This window comes from Athene cunicularia, unplaced genomic scaffold, assembly GCF_003259725.1.
Source record: "Athene cunicularia isolate RWA unplaced genomic scaffold, athCun1 SCF_1, whole genome shotgun sequence".
In the NCBI taxonomy this organism is placed as follows: Eukaryota; Metazoa; Chordata; class Aves; order Strigiformes; family Strigidae; genus Athene; species Athene cunicularia.
This window is the reverse complement of record NW_020799155.1, coordinates 2252030-2268490: the sequence shown is the minus strand read 5'-3', so window position 1 is coordinate 2268490 and position 16461 is coordinate 2252030.

The window sequence follows — 16461 nt, the reverse complement described above, 5'->3', positions numbered from 1 at the left end:
CCCCCGGCATATGTTTGTTATGCATTGTTTCACCCACAGCTAAAGGTCATATGCATTTCTTTGGAATACTTGAGTAAATACCATTTTGACCAGTGACTAGTTACTGTTCCGTTGATTTGACCAAGGTTCTTCCTTGGTTTAAATGAGATCTTTAGAACAAATATCAAGACAGTTTTGTTATGGGAAACTACTTAAGCTCCAATACAGCCACTGTGGATGCAATGGATTTAGCTAATCTGCTATGACTGTCTTCTCTAAGCTTCCTTTTATACTTTTGACTTCTATCAAGCTTCAGTATCTCTCTGGTCTTGTTGTGCTTGAAAAAGTATTTATTATTCTTCTTCAAGTTGTTCCTCAAATATTTTTTTTTCTATAGCAGTATTTTACCCAAGTCCTGTGAACTTCCACAGTCAAGTTCAGACTTCTCCTTCTGTGGGTTCCCTGATTTCTATTCCAGACCAGCCATGCACAATCCCATAGGGGGTCTGAACATTGTTTCCCAGCATTACATCTACACACTCTACCTCATGTAATCGAAGTGCTGCATTGCTAGTGGGTCTGTACTGTCACAACATTCTCAGCTCCCACAATATGTCAGTCATCGTAGCCATACCATTCAGCCACTAGGAAAACGACCTTTTTACTACCTTTACGCTGTTTATGCACTATTTGTACATTAGATTTGCAGGTTTAGTATAGAGGGACTGTTACTTGGTTTATAAAGGTTATCTTTGCTTTCATATATGACATCCGTTCTCCCTTGACATAACCCATTACATTTTTCTTACATGCACATCCCACTGTTTCCATTTATTATGTTTCTTCCACCAAGTTCTCTGTATATCTGATATGGCAATATCATTGCAGAAAAACAGGTTTTCCAGTTCCCCAATCTCACTGTTTTCTAGCATTCCTGGATAAGCAGTATATGTTTGGTTTGATTTCCTGCTTTGGTACTCTATTTAGATTATTTGTGTTAAATTTGTGCATTGCCTATCTAATGATACTATTATACAGTAGCTATCACCTGAAGACATACATAACACCTTTTCTTTTAAACTGTTGGTATAGACATTGTGGGATTTTTATTTGGTGTTTGTGAGAAGTCTATGGAAGTTCATTATTAAGATAGAACTTCACATTACAGTGTATATACTAACAAACTTTATTTGTTATAAATGAATATAAATTTTTAAGAAGGAGAAAATAAAGAGAAAGGTCTGCATGAGCTGTCTCTTTGAATGCCAGTGCATTTCTGCAGCTAGTTATACTGGAAATGTTTCAGGGTCATCATATTTAATCATGAAATGTATAGGTTAGCTTTCCTTCCACATCAGGGCTCCTTCCACCATAATAGCGTTGCCCTCACAAAGTTTTCTGCTCAGGCCAACCAATGCCATGTATAGATTGAAATTACAAAACTAGTGAAATTCTGCCTGCATTCTCCAAATAGAGAGGCACATCGCTTAACGTAACCAGCTCAGAAATTGTTAACAGTGTCATCGATGGGGCTGTTCTTCCCACTTGTTATTTATGCTGTCTACTACATTATAGAATCACAGGCTCACAGAACGGTTGCGGTCAGAAGTGACCTATGGAAGTCATCTTGTCCAACCCTCCTGCTCAGCCAGGGCCATCTAGTGCCAGGGACCATGTTCAGTTAGGTCTTGAATATCTCCAAGATGGAGACTCCACAACCTCTCTGTACAATATGTTGCAATACAGTCACGCTCACAGTAAAAATAATTTCCTTAGGTTTAGACATTTTCTTATGTTTCCCTATCTGTAGATGCAGTGCTTAGGTACATAGTATAGTGGCAGACTTGGCAATGTTAGATTTATGGTTGGACTTGATGATCTTAAAGGTCTTTTCCAACCTAAAAGATATTATAATTCTATGATTCTTATGTTCAGTTATTGTAGGACTTAGTTTTCCACTGCTTGAAACTTGAATACTAATTGCTTGGGTCAAAATTTTTCATGCAGGTCATCTTCCTTATGCCAACAATGTGTTTTCCTGGAAGAAAATATGAACAATAACTCATTCCTTTACAAAAGCAGGTCTACAAGTCCTATCAGGCTTTCAGCTGAAACATTCTTGCTCAGATACTTAGAAGCAAGTACTTAAAAGTAGCATGGTGTCTCAGGATACAACTTTCATTGCCTTGTGGAACTCCAAAGCAGGTCAAAGTACAATTACCTGGAAAACTATCAGTATAGGTCATTAGTAATGTCTTCGGTTTTAGCGGACAGAATCCCCAAGACACAATTTACCCTGAATCTTCCAATGATTTATTCTTTAAATTTTCTTTAAAAATTAAACTTTGCAGCTTTAATTATTCATCGTTTGTTCTTGTTTTTTGTGGTTTGTTGGTTTGTTTGTTGTTTTTTTTGTTTTTTTTTTTTTTTTACTATAACTTTTTTAGTTGCTGTATTTGCGGTTCGAAGTCACAGATGACAAAGGAATAGGCATCTCACAGAGGTTTGTTCTTTTATGTTTTCTAAGGACAGTTATATTTGGAGGGATTTGTTCACAACCAGCAAGGCTAAAATCAGTCTATTTTGTATTTTGCCAAGTGAATAAGTTCATACTTCAAAAAGTAGTGTTAATGGTACTGTCCTATTTGTTATGCCATCCTGTTTCAAGTGTATTACAGTATGTACAGTGTTCACAACTGCCTCTATACTCTCCACAATTGCACATGGATTCATGTAAACTGCACTTATTTGGGACTTTGCATCTTTCTCCCAAATAATGAAGATATTTCTCAATTCAATTTATGAAGTGTACTTAGATGTGTTAAGTGTGTCTGGCTTCTGAACAGTGCAAAACCATAAAAGTGTACATTTTTGAAATTGAATATTTTTTTTTCTTTAATTATATCTGTATAATAACTAGCTGTATATCAATAATAACTGTTATTACGTATAAAATAATTTTTCCTTTAAGCTTTCCAAGAGGAATCAGCTTGGGGATGAAAAAGCATAAAAGGTTTTGTCTACAAAGGGTATTATTGCAGAGTCATAGATGTAAATAAAAATAAGGTTTTGCAAGGGACGCATGCAATTTTGAAGATAATTATGTGCTCTTTACACTAGCAAAACTTACACTGAAATGGACTTAACTGCTGTTTTACATGCTAAGCTGGATTCTGGGACGTCAGTGGAAGCTTTGCCTGAGTAAGCAGGGTGAGGAGCAGAAACTTAAGAGGTGAGTTGATTTCTTCTTTCAGACATTGTCTGAGTGTCTCATGGAACTGAATTAACCACTTGACTTAAAATTCTGTTCTGAATTATGTGAAAGGAACTCCCAGCCAAATCCACGGGAGTGCTCACATGCACCTGGGAGTGCTGGCTTGGAGAACAGGACCAAACCTGCTGTGATAATTGTCCCCTGATGTATAAATTCTCTGTGTTTATTGATGTATAAACACTCTACAAATTAACTGAAACAGTCAAGTTCAGTATTCCTGCCCTACAACTGGAATACCAGCTGTAGCACACTGACTAGGAGCCTGTAATGACTAATGTGAACTTTTCTCCTGTAGTTCTCTCTTTACCACCTCTTATGGACTTCCTTCAAAATACATCAGAAGAAATTTCCTGTCACTTTAGCTTTGAACTACTTCAAGCAGACACAGAAGAAACAATAGTCCTACCTGGAACATGAAATGAACTTATGCCAAACTCTAAGTAGCACAGGCGTTAGAGGCAAGTGTAGGAGGAAAAAAGCAATTACATAGAAAAGCTCCATTTTCAGTCTCAGCTGATATTCTTGTTTCTAACAGAATTTAGAGAATGATAAAGTTTGACAGTGTCTAGCAGTAGATAACGTCCAAAGAAATGCTACAAACTCACTTGGATTCACTTCCCCTTACCATGGTAACTAAGAGCTGAATATGGCCCATGAATCTTCCAAGTACCTTTTTTCTTCTGGGCAATGTGTGTCTAAATACTTCGTAGTTAGAAAATTATTTGGTGTGGTTGTAAGTAAATGTAAGTATGGTTTAATATCTGGCAAAATCAAAGTATATTTGCATTAGAATAAGCATGTCTAATTTATAAAACCATATTAGGAATAATATTGCTGGGGAAAGAAAATTTCTTAAACAGAGAAAAGGAAAGTGCTAAGCCAGTGTAAGAAACAGAACTGATTTTCCTGTATTTGTAAGAAAAGCAAGGAAAAATATTGCTGGGTTCATTCAGAGGCTAGTTTCTATATTGTAGGTATTTTGGAATCCTGTAGTGAAATATCTCTTTGGGAATTGCACTACTCTTCTGTCCAGCACTCAAAGTTTATTAAAGTTTTGTGGGAAAAAAGCTGTTTGGCAGTATCCCAGTCCATAAGGGTCTGAGAATGATGTGCCAGAAAGACTCGGGAGGCCTAAAAAGACACTTTAAAATATGGAAAAGCTGCTGCTTTTTTTTTTTTTTTTTTTTTTTTTTTTTTTTTTTGCTTTTTTTTTTTTTTTTTCCAGAGGCCTAGTTCAGGGGTTTTCAGTCTGTTTTATGGATTTTTCTAAGCTGCAGCACAAAAGCAAACAATTTGTTACAGACATCCAAAAAAGCTTCTGATATTATATCATGTTTAAACAACTGCTTTAGAAGGAAAGGTTTTGATTTTATGTTTTTTCATGGTTATCAAAAAACGTTTTGTTTCCCCACTAACAGCTAATAGCTATCTATTTGTAGATATGTAGAAATGCATTTAGTGGGAAGATTATCTTCCAGTCACATTACTGTTTATATGTTGTCAGGGATCAAAGTCTATTTCCATCTTCACAACTCATGTTTCTTTATATCAACATTCCTCAAAAAGTGAAAACTTTGTCTTTATGATTTTGTTCTGTGATGACTGCCTAGTCATATGTGCAAGCTGTTACAAATAATAAAGGTAAACATATCCATGCAAGGATAAAAGCAAAATCATGCATGCATTCTGGAAAGAAAAGCCTATTTGAACCACTTAACAGACCACATCTCAGAACACTGAATTTGAATAATTATAAAATTCCTTTTAATTAATCTGTTTTAAAGTATTGAGGCAGTTACTGACTTGGCAGAAATAGCAGCTTTGACAAATCACAGCAGCAATGTGTGAGTTTTAGGTATAATAGGTACTATACAGGAAACTTCTGAATGAAGTTCTTCTTCCATTAATACTTGGAGGCCAATTCTAATTTCATTAACATCACAAGGATTTTTCCCTTTGACTTCTGAAGAAAAAGATCAGGCTCAGACTATGTTTTTTATCTGGTCATTTTAAGAACCGACTACAAGCATGGAGAGAAACAGAGAAAGAAAACAAGAGAAGAGAGGAGGGAGATTCTGTCTGTTCTGTCATATCTAACAGATCCCTATTGCTGAGCTCAGGACAGACCCAGAAAAAGACTCCTAAGTATCACACAATCTGATTTTCATCTTCCTAGCCTACATAATTGAATCCAGAGTTTAAAGTCTTTATACAGTGCACAAAGGAAAGTTTTTGCACTTGGCACACCCACAGAAGTCATCATGCTGTATAGGGAGCAGACAAATATAAGCAGGCGCACACTGAAGAACACTCTATCCTAGGTTCTAGCTCCAATCCTACAACTGTTTTTTTGTACTTATCCAGGGCTGAGTATTTTTCTATTTTCTGTTAAAAATGACAACAGTTCCTCTTTCTTACCAATGTGCCATAACTGTAAGGCTTAAATGCTGATGGTTAATAGTGAATATCTTCTTTGTGAAGTGAACTTGAAGATGGGACAATTCTTCCTACATTCTAAAAAGTCTGCTGCCTGCTGACTAAAGCACACTCCAAAGGAGGGGTTGAGTCCTTTCAGACAGACAAGGGAATAGAACCTGGATCTCATCCACATTTCTGTCTGTTCTAAGCACTGAGCTACAGTCTGAAGGGAAACAGATTTTTCCACTGTGGGGCCAGCTGTTGCTGCAGGATCCTGGCCCACAACACGTTTTCAGAGCTCACCTACTGGATTGAACTCTCCAAGGAGACATGCAGAGGAATGCTTCATTTCTGGACACCCACTGAGCACTAGCCTGAGTTAATTACTAAGCTGCTCAGTCCTATTAAGGCTTAAGTACCTTTGAATGCATGAATGAGCACTGCTGGAGTACTTTATGTACCTCATAATAAAAAATGCCTGAGCTTCCAATCAAACTAAGGTACCTCTAGGGTTATGTGGCAGACGTGTAAACATATTTAGGACTGCAATTTTCACCCAGGGCATCTAAATTCCACCTGATTTGAGCATCATGCATTTATGTCCTTTGCTGGGCCTCATCCCAGATTAGAATCAACTGCTCAGAAATAATCATAGTATCTGCATAATGCTGATTTTTCAGAACAATTTATAAATTTTAAGTAATTAATCTTCATATTGCCCCTGGACAAATATTTCCATTTTACATATATAAAAAATTGTGATAAATTGCCATAGGCTACAACGGAGTCAGTATCAGAATTAGAATGGAGGAATTCCTGGCTCTCAGACTACAACTCAGTTCATGCCACTCAGAAGAAAGAAAAGAGAAAAATCTTACTCTTCAAGAAGAAAGAGCTGTTATGCTGACATGTTTTAATTGACATGGGACTTTTTCTTTTAAAGTGGTTTATGTTGTGAGGATTTTTTTCAAAGAATGCACAAAACTTTGCAGTGCTGCCTTTCAATTCTGGTAGGCTATCAGCAACACTGGTAGGTAAATAATGCAGAAAGCCTGATCAAAACTTACCTTTAGTAAACCTCAGTTTTTGAGTGCAGATAGAATGATTGGAGATACTGTATTTAATATCATACAAGCTTGATGAATAAGTTAGACGATAACTCATCGAAAAGACTTATTAGCTCACTCAAACACTACCAGTAACAACGTTCTCTATAGTACATGAACACTGAAGTATTTTAGGAATCTTTTACATATTATATGCTGCTATGTTTTCTTTAAGATGGAAAATCCAGAAGAAAAACCAAAACCCACAGAGTAGGATACTTTCTCCCTTTCTTGCTGAAGGAATTCTCTAACTCTGGATGCTTGCAGGAATTGTTGCTGGCTTGAAAGGATTGACAGCTACCAAGCCGTTCACATCATATTCTCGGCTTGAACTCTGTTAAAAACATATCCTTCTGTAAATTCTCTTGCATGGCTTAGCAACCTACTTTTTACATACACAGCTTAAGAGTGTGTTAGCCACGATAAAGGGGTGAACTCTGGAAAATCTCAACACATGAAACAATTTCTAGGCTAAAGTATCAAAACTGACAAAACATGTCAGTGTTCATGAAATGACAAATTGCAAACTTTAACAACCATGCTGCAAATGTTTCCATCCTAACAGTTTTCACAACTTTACGTCTTGCTAAACATACATTGTTTTACAACTAGTAATTCAGTACACCAGTTTAAATCCACAAATCTTAGCTGAGCATCGTTTGATACATGTTTACGTTTACAAGCAACGGAAGACCAAGAGCACAAGTATTTTGTTATGGAACATATTTCATTTTTATTAGTGTAAAGATGTTGCATGTATTCCACGAATGATATGCACATGAGGTCTTACCACAGGGACTACACCTTGCAACAATATGCATAATTTTCAGCAATATAAATTCTAATGTTAGATATTCAATAAATTGGATGTGGTCATGGCTGTGACACTACTTCAGTAAACTCAAACTTCAGCATCCTTCAAGCATGCCTGCTAAGGATATTTGCATGATAGGAAAATTTTCCTATCCTTCAAATACCCCACTCCTTTCCTCACAAAAAATATATATATTTTATACTTGCTTTCTGAAATCTCAAAATGAAAATACTAGGGGTTTAGGTTTACACCACACCTGAGAATTTTGAAACTTCAGTCTCTTATAGACCAGGGCTTCAATTCTAGGCCGACAGCACACCCTAATGGTTACTCACTATATTCTATCGTATTTGATTTACACAATACCTCAGGCATAGCTGCATAAATACTCTTCCAGTACCCTTCAGTGCATGTACTCGTTCTTCTTTCCCTTTATGGAACAACTAAGAATGAAGTTGAGATTTTGGAAGAAAGTGTGAATTAATAAAACTGAGATAATCCAGGAGCATGGAAGATTTTAAAATTAGTTCTATACATCTTTTAAGCAAAACCGTGCTTCTGATTATGTATCATTTTAGATATTTTTAGGCAGAACAATGAACAGGAGTGTAGTTTGTCCTTTTGTTTTAGTTTTCCAATAGGAAAAAACGACATCTCTGTTTTTACTTCAGTTTCATCTGGGCAGATTTACCTGGGAAATATGAGTAAATGGCTATGCGCATTACTAAGTACTTAGCTAGCCAATAAAACTGTAAATTTAGTCATAAAAAATGCATCTATTACAGCATTGTAATGCCCTTTTTTTTTGCCAGACAAGTGTGCAGCACAATCAGATAGCTGTCTGTTGAAGCAGGCAGAAATCAAGACAAAATGGAAATAAAATGTTGCTTAACTGTGTTAACGCAACTTTTTTTTTAACAGCCCCATTTAGAGATTTTTAAATTACTTCTTCTGTGGAGGGCTGTGAAATATGGGATGCCTATATGGGAAACCTTAAAGGTCTTTTTTTCCCAGGTAAGGTCACAATTTTGCATAGCTGCAAAACCTTTCTGCATATTTCTCACTCTCTGGTATTATCATATTTATAATGTATATCTTCTCAGTAAGAACTATCAGGTAACATGTTTGTCTCTTAAAGGAACAGACCTGTAAATGGAGTACTGTATCCCTGACAGTCTGTATAGGCTGAATTGCTGGTAGCAGGACTGGCCCTTCCCTTCCCTTCCCTTCCCTTCCCTTCCCTCCCCTCCCCTCCCCGGAAAACCCTGTCAACACCATGGTGAACATAGGATCTTTTGAGATTAATCTTTTAGGTATAGATGTGTTGAAAAGCAGGCAGTGACATGATATGCAGGGAAACTCGTGATCTTTTGGCATTCCCCACATCAGGCAATCAGTTGAAACATCCTGGGCAGAGCTGCACTTATTGCAAGCGGCACCTACCCTTTCCCCTCCAAGATTACCAATGTGAAACCCTACCCATTGCCATTAGGAGCCAGAGAAGGGGTAGCCCCGGTGATTGAGGATCTCAAACAATGGGGAATTCTAGTGTTTATCCATTCCCCATATAATTCACCAGTGTGTCTGGTATGCAAATCTAATGGAAAATGGCAATTAACTGTTGACTATCAGCATCTGAATGCAAGCACACACACCCCCCCACACACACACACACACACAACTGTAGCTGTACCTAACATGGTCGAGTTAATCACAACCATTCAAGAACAGGCACACCCCATCTTAGCAACTATTTATGTGAAAGACATGTTTTTTATGGTTCCACTCCAAGAGGGTGATCAAAATCAACTTGCTTTCACTTGGGAAGGACAACAGTATACTTCTACTGGCTTGTCTCAAAGATATAAACACTCACCTACCCTGGCCCACCATGCCCGAGCGGAGGAATTGGCAATAATTCCCTCAGAAGGGGAGATCAAGGTCTACCAGTATATCAATGACATATTAATAGGGGGACATGTCATGGCCTTGGTGAAGACTATGCAGGATAGTATCATCAACCATCTGGAAGAAATAGGCCTTCAAATACCCAAGGAGAAAATATAAGCTCCCACCACTAAAGTTACGTTTTTAGGCATCTGGTGGAAAGAAGGGTAGTCTGTACTCCTCAGGATAACCTCTCAGCATTAGATTGGGTGAAGATCCCATAAAATAAGAAAGAGCTGCAACACGCCTTAGGATTGTTGGTCTTTTGGAGAAAGCATATCCTGGACTTTGCAATAATTGTGTGACCCTTATATCCCTGTTGTGGAAAGCTTGGGAGTGGACTCTAGCCCATAATGAGGCATTGCAACTTTTGGTGTTTGAAGCAAGTACCCATCAAGCTTTGGGCCCTATCCACCCCACTGACCCTGTTCAGATTGAATGGGGTTTTATATGCTCAGGATCGAGTGGGTTTCATTCAAGGAGTTTTAAGGATGTTGAAAAATGATATTCCAGTCGGGAAAAAGGCCTGTTTGTACTGCATTTGGCTCTTAGAGAAGTAGAACAGACTGTACACCAACAATTTATAGTCTTAAGGGGACTCTTTAAGGTAATTAAGTCTGTGTTGGCAAGAACTCCTCCTGCTGATGTGGTGGCCCAAAAGGATACTGTAAGGAAATGGTACACTAAAATTGAACATTATTGTAAAGATTTCAGTCATTGAAGGTACCCCTAAGTTGTTAAACATAGAGGAAGAAGTGGCAAGCCTTATGAAGAAGGATACTCCTCCTCCTTCAGTTATCAGAATAACCCCACACTTTTTGGAAGAATTGCAGAATGTGTGGTTTACAGACGCCTCTGCTAAGCAACAGTGGAAGTATCGGGCTGTAGCTGTTAATGTGGATATTACAAAGGAAGTAATTACTGAAGGCGAGGGTAGTGCTCAAGTGGGGGACTTGGTAGTGTGTTTAATAACAAAGAAAGGACGAGAACTCTAATGTATATCTACACAGTTTTGTTTGCAGTATTCAGAGGGTGCATGGAATGGCTCCCTTTTGGGGAACAGAACAACTGGGAGGTAAACTGGGTGCTAGTGTGGCAAAAGGAGAAGTGGCAAGAAATCTTAAATATTGCCAAATGTGGGGATATTGTGATATCATGGGTGGCTTCCCACCAGCAAGATTATACCCCTGCAAGCCAGTGGAATGGAAAAACTGATGAGCTAGCTCGACTGGCTCCCCTGCAGAATGCCTGTCCTGGTTTTGGCGAGGATAGAGTTACCTTTCTGTGGGCTGAGAGGAGCCCAGCTGAAGGGCTGGGTCCTGATTGATCACTGGAGCATTCCATGTCATGTGACATCAAAGCTCAGCATATAGGTGGGCACATGCTCTCTCATGTGGGTTGTTTCTTTTGCTTTGGGTTTCCAGATTGGCTGGGCGGGCTTCTCTGGTGGGTCAAGATCGCTGCTCGGGAAGGGCTCTGTACCAGTCACCGTTCAGTAAGCCACTACTGTGTTTTGCCTGGTTTGGACTACTATCATTACTGTTGTTTTCACTAGTAAATTTTTGGGTTTTAACCTACATTTTTATTTTTTTTTGTCCGTCCCCTATTTCACTGGAGTGGGGGGAGTAAACAACTGGCCATTTGCTATCATCTGAGTTCAAACCACAGCAGTGCCCAAATAGCAGAGGATTGGGAATGGTTGTTAGAATGGCTACATGTGAAAACACTCCGGGGCCAAGGATCTCTACTGCGAGGCCCAAGCCCAAGGCCGGCCAGTTACCAGATAAGAATGTAAAACTTGTATGTCTGCTTGTGAACAATGTTGTACCCGCTTAGAAAGACACCCCCTGTAAGATGATCCCCTGCATTTAAGGGAAGGGAAACGTCTATGGGAGGCCTGGCAAGTGGATTATATTGGCCCTTTCTGGAAATCAGAAGGAAAGTATTATGTGCTGGTTGAGGTAGAGATAGTGTCTGGGTTGATCCAAGCCAAGGCATTTGCTAAAGCAACAGGGGAAGACACAGTGAAAGCTTTGAAGGGGTGGTTTGGCACCTTCCCCAAACTGCAGTCAATTCAATCAGAAAATGGTTCCCACTTCACTGCCAAATTAGTCCAAGAGTGGGCAGCTCGAGAGGGTATTTCATGCGTGTTCCATACTTCATATTATCCACAGGCAAATGGAACTGTGGAAAGAACAAAGCGCTTCCTTAAGCCACATAAATCAGGATGGGCTGAGTGACTATGGGATGCAGTGACTAGGTTAACAGTCATTGGGGAATAAATGGATGCCCCAACATTACAGCATTCTGTTTGAAGGCCCCAACCATTATATGAGCCCCATACGGCCCTGATCATCCTAAAAATCCATTGCACTTTCCAGGCCAACCAGTTTTAGTCAAATTCCCTACTGTGGGAGCTGTGACCCTGCTGTTGGAAACTCCGATAAACAAATATGCCTGGAAGGCAAAAAATGTCTATGGAAAGGAACATAAGATTAAAACGAGATGGATTATTCCATCTTTCTATGCATAACCCATTTCTAGTTCTACATATCCAACTAAGGATGTTGTGTTTTCTTTTGTAGGTATCAATTGGCTCTGACATGGACCACAGCTCTCAAAGCAGAAGGGGTGAAAGTCTTAATTATATGCATCATGGCATTGCTTATTACTTTATTAATGTTTTAAAGATGTATTGTCTATCATCACAGAAACTGCTTTGGGTGACTGTTCTCCTCTCTCTTGGTCCCTGGGGAAGCTTTGGCTCTCTAAGTGTTAACTGAGAATGAGGGGGAAATGAATTTGTGACTTTAGGTCATTCTGTTGCCAGTGCATTTAACCTTACTAATTGTTGGGTGTGTGGAGGTCCAGGAGGATTTGAAGATTGGCCTTGCCTGGCCTAACTGGTACAACCTAAATGGTGGGTCAGCAATTTGAGTACAGTCCATAATGGGACGAGATTCTGGACTGAGGATGCTGATCCCTGGAGACTCCATTTTCCTGGAAAAGTATTTACTGCCTTAACTGGACAAAAGAGAGAAGAGTATGAGTCAGGGAGGGTGTTTGTGAATGGACTTTATCTCCAGGCTTTGATTGTTATGACCCTTATTGCAAACTCTATGATCTAAATACCAAGGGAGATGGAACCAAACACATGTAAAACTCACTAACAATGGCTGGGTAAAATGTTCATACCAAGTACCTACAGGGGAAGGTTGTAAAGCAATAATGCGAGACCTGTTCTTTGACGTGCTGTTTGGAAATTGTCTACATGCCAATAGTACAGATAGAAACCATACAGTGCAGGTGTTTCACTGGGCCTGCCACCTGGAACCCCAATGAAGTGCATAACAGTGCTTGAGAACCTATTTATAATTTGAATTGCATTATTCGATTACAAGCTGTTTCAGAAAGTATCACCAATAATTATGGATTTATTAGCAGACCAGGCCACAGAAATGCAAGCTGCAATATTCCAACATCATATGGTTCTTGATTACCTGTTAGCCAAAAAGGGGGTGTTTGTGGTAAATTAAATGATTCAAACTGTTGTTTAAAAATCGATGACAGTGGTCAGGTGGTCAAACAAATTACTTCTGGGATTAAGAATCTAGCCCATGTCCCTGTTCAGACCTGGAAAGGTTGGAAATTTGATCCCTTCTCATGGCCTCTGGGTGCTCCATGGATTAAGTGTATGTTGTTTTATGTTATGTGGCTTAGCTATGGTAGTGTTTTTACCTTGCTTGATACCATTGATTCAAAGTGTTGTGTCGAACATACAATTTGTCTCTACTGCTTCACCCGATGGCATTAAAAAGATTCATGCCATATGTAAAAAGGCACCATCTATCATAAAGGTTGTATAAATACATGTGTTCTTTTCTCACTTACATTTGACCTCTTTTACTAACAAATGGCCATCATTTGAGTCATGGGGTGGTATAACAGCCCACTGCCTTATTGGGAATAAGCATAGCAGCACGCTACCCATGAAGGAGAAATGAAGGTACCCTGGTCTAAACTACACATGCACTGGGGCCTGGGGGCGTGGAAATACATTTTCCTGCTGCGTAGGCAGACCCCAGCTCCAGCCAACCAGATCACCATCTTCAGCTCCACAATTGACAACAACAACCAGAATTGTATACCCTTTTGATACTTTATTCTGTGGCAGTTACTCTTGTTATGCTTCTCCTTGTGATATGTATGTGTTGGTCCTCTAAGTGTCCATGTAAACCATTTCATTTCATAGTTACACTTGCTTATGTGGACAACCACCTTCTTCCCCCAGTCCCCAAGCACCAGGAGCATGTCCTTAGGCCCAGCCTGGGACACATTTTAGTTAAACATGTTAGGTTAAAAATTGTTAATTAATATTTTTATTGCTACCTTTATTAGATGTTTGGTGAGAATATTGTTAACCATTGTTAGTGTTAATACTGGTTTATTTGTTGCATGGTTTGGCCTTATTACTGATTTCGTCATGTATTATTCTTTGTTTTATTCAATTAATTCAATGCGCTGTGACCAGTATGCAATTTATAGCCATCTCATCACTGGACAATGTTAAATATGTCCATGCGGTGTACCAGCCAAAACCTTCAGTTGTGAAGACTGTGTGGACAGATGTTTTTTCCCTGTTTTATTTTGCTATGTGATTTTGTCATGGTAATGTTTCTTCTTCTTGCCATATATTGTTTCATGTTTTATACAATTGTCCTGGTTCAGCTAGGATAGAGTCAAGTTTTCCCCAGCAGAGAGAGAGGGGGAAGGGATCTCCAGCCGGGTTATTCATACCATGCTGACGTCAGGTCCAGGGGCGGAGCTTTTTTACTTTCGCTTCTGCTTTTGGGTTTTACCATACACGTGGCGGGTTTGCTCCTTGACCATTTAGCGGTATTTCTTTGTATATCTTTTGTCTTGTTCACTGTTATTGCTGTTTATTGTTGTTATTGCCACTGCTGCTATTCAGATTGTTCTATCACTCTGTTGTATTAAATTTTCTTCTTATTTTAGCCGGGGTCTGTATTTAACTTCCAGCCCAACTGGCTGCGGGTGGGGGAAGGGCAACAGCAACGTGCTCTCTGATCCCGGTAGGGGTTAAACCTGCACAACAATTGATTACTGTTTCAATTGGATGAATGATGCAACACCCTTTTCTGGACTTTTCTAAATAACTATCCTTTCTTAAAGCCACCATGGGTCCTGAAGCAATCTTTGAGCCACGGGGTGGTGTGGGAGACTGAAATGTCAAATGACTGTCTCTAAGCTTGCTTGTGTCTGTGCAGACCTCAAGGATAAACTGCTGCAAGCTTTGGATTAGTCTATGGAATGTTGCCCAAGGAAGTGGGAGTATATTGAAGGATGCAGCCCCTCATTCCTTTGCAATTGCATTGTGAAACTCCTTAGACAAGCCTTAAATTGACAGACCATGTACTGAACAAAACCAAAGGTTTATCAGTGTCCCCATCGTGTAACCATTTGTGACTCTATTGTGTACGTCAGACACCATGCACGCATTGCTGATGAAGTGATAAGAGGCGAGCATTTCTGCTCCAGAAGCTGGATGCAGTGAAAACCTGTGTCACTAGAGAAAAAAAAAACCAAACAACTGAAGGTGGGCAGATATGCTAATCAGCGGATACAATGAACTTAAAAGGACAACAGAAAACTTTGTTCTGTGTGCACCCACCACCAAAGAACTGAAGACTGAGGAACAACGGGACACTGCTGGATCCATGGTGGTGACTGTTCTTGCTACTCTGTGCCACATGATTGCTTCATTTCTGTCTTTTATTTCCATTATGTCTGATCGCTACCCCTCTTCAATTTTTTAATAATTGTGGGATGGTGGAATGTGGGATGGGGGATGGTTGGAAAGTAGATGGTGGATTGTGAATGCTGGATGGTGGACAGTGGATAGTGGATTGTGGGATGGTGGAGGGTGGATGGGGGATGGTGGATCGCAGGAAGGAAGATGGGGGATGGTGGATTGTGGGATGGTGAATGGTGGATGTTTGGAAGGAGGATGGTGGATGGTGGATTGTGGCATGGTCGATGGTGGGAAGGTGGATGGATGGCTGGAAGGAGAATGGTGGATGTTTGTGGGTTGTGGGATGGTGGAGGGTGGATGATGGATTGTGGGATGGTGGATTTTGGAATGGTGGAATGTGGATGATGGATGGCAGATGATGGATGGTGGACTGTGGGATGGTGCATGGTGAATGGGAGATGGTGGACTCTGAGTATCTCTATGCTTGGTTTATTAACAACTCAGAGTTGGGCCATCACCTCAGTGAATGGCAACAGTTAACAAAAAGTGCCCTCTATATATGATTCTTCGTAACATGCAGTACAATAGAAAGAGTCTTTCCAGGATATTCCAGGAATTTATAGTTCTTAATCCATCATCAATTTCAAAAGTCCATTATATTCCACAGTTTCCACTAGTTCTTCTCGTTCCATTCCAATTCCTCTTCTGACACCACTGCTCACTGGTGCAGTCTTCAGTCATCATGGTTGTTTAATTTCTAATCCGTCTTCATCCCAATTCACTTTTAAACCTCTGTTAAAAGACCCAAAATGATCATTTAACATATACTCAATCTCTGTCTAGCTTTCCCATTACCTAGCCTTTCTAAATTGCTTACCCCAAGTTAAGCACCTATTTCCTATCTTTTGTCATGTCTAAAAATTATTACCTAAGATAAATTTTTAGTGATTCAGCTTGACTGGATTTTAAGCCAGCCATGATGAGGGCTGTACAGGGGACAGCTTAGCATGTGCATTCAACTAACAGTATTTTTCGTAGAGCACCTGTGCATACTGAATTGAGCTGTCAGTATTGTTCCTAGAGCACCTGTGGTCTATTAATCAAACCTATAAAACAATTTCTATTTATTAATTATTCCTGCTATTAATAA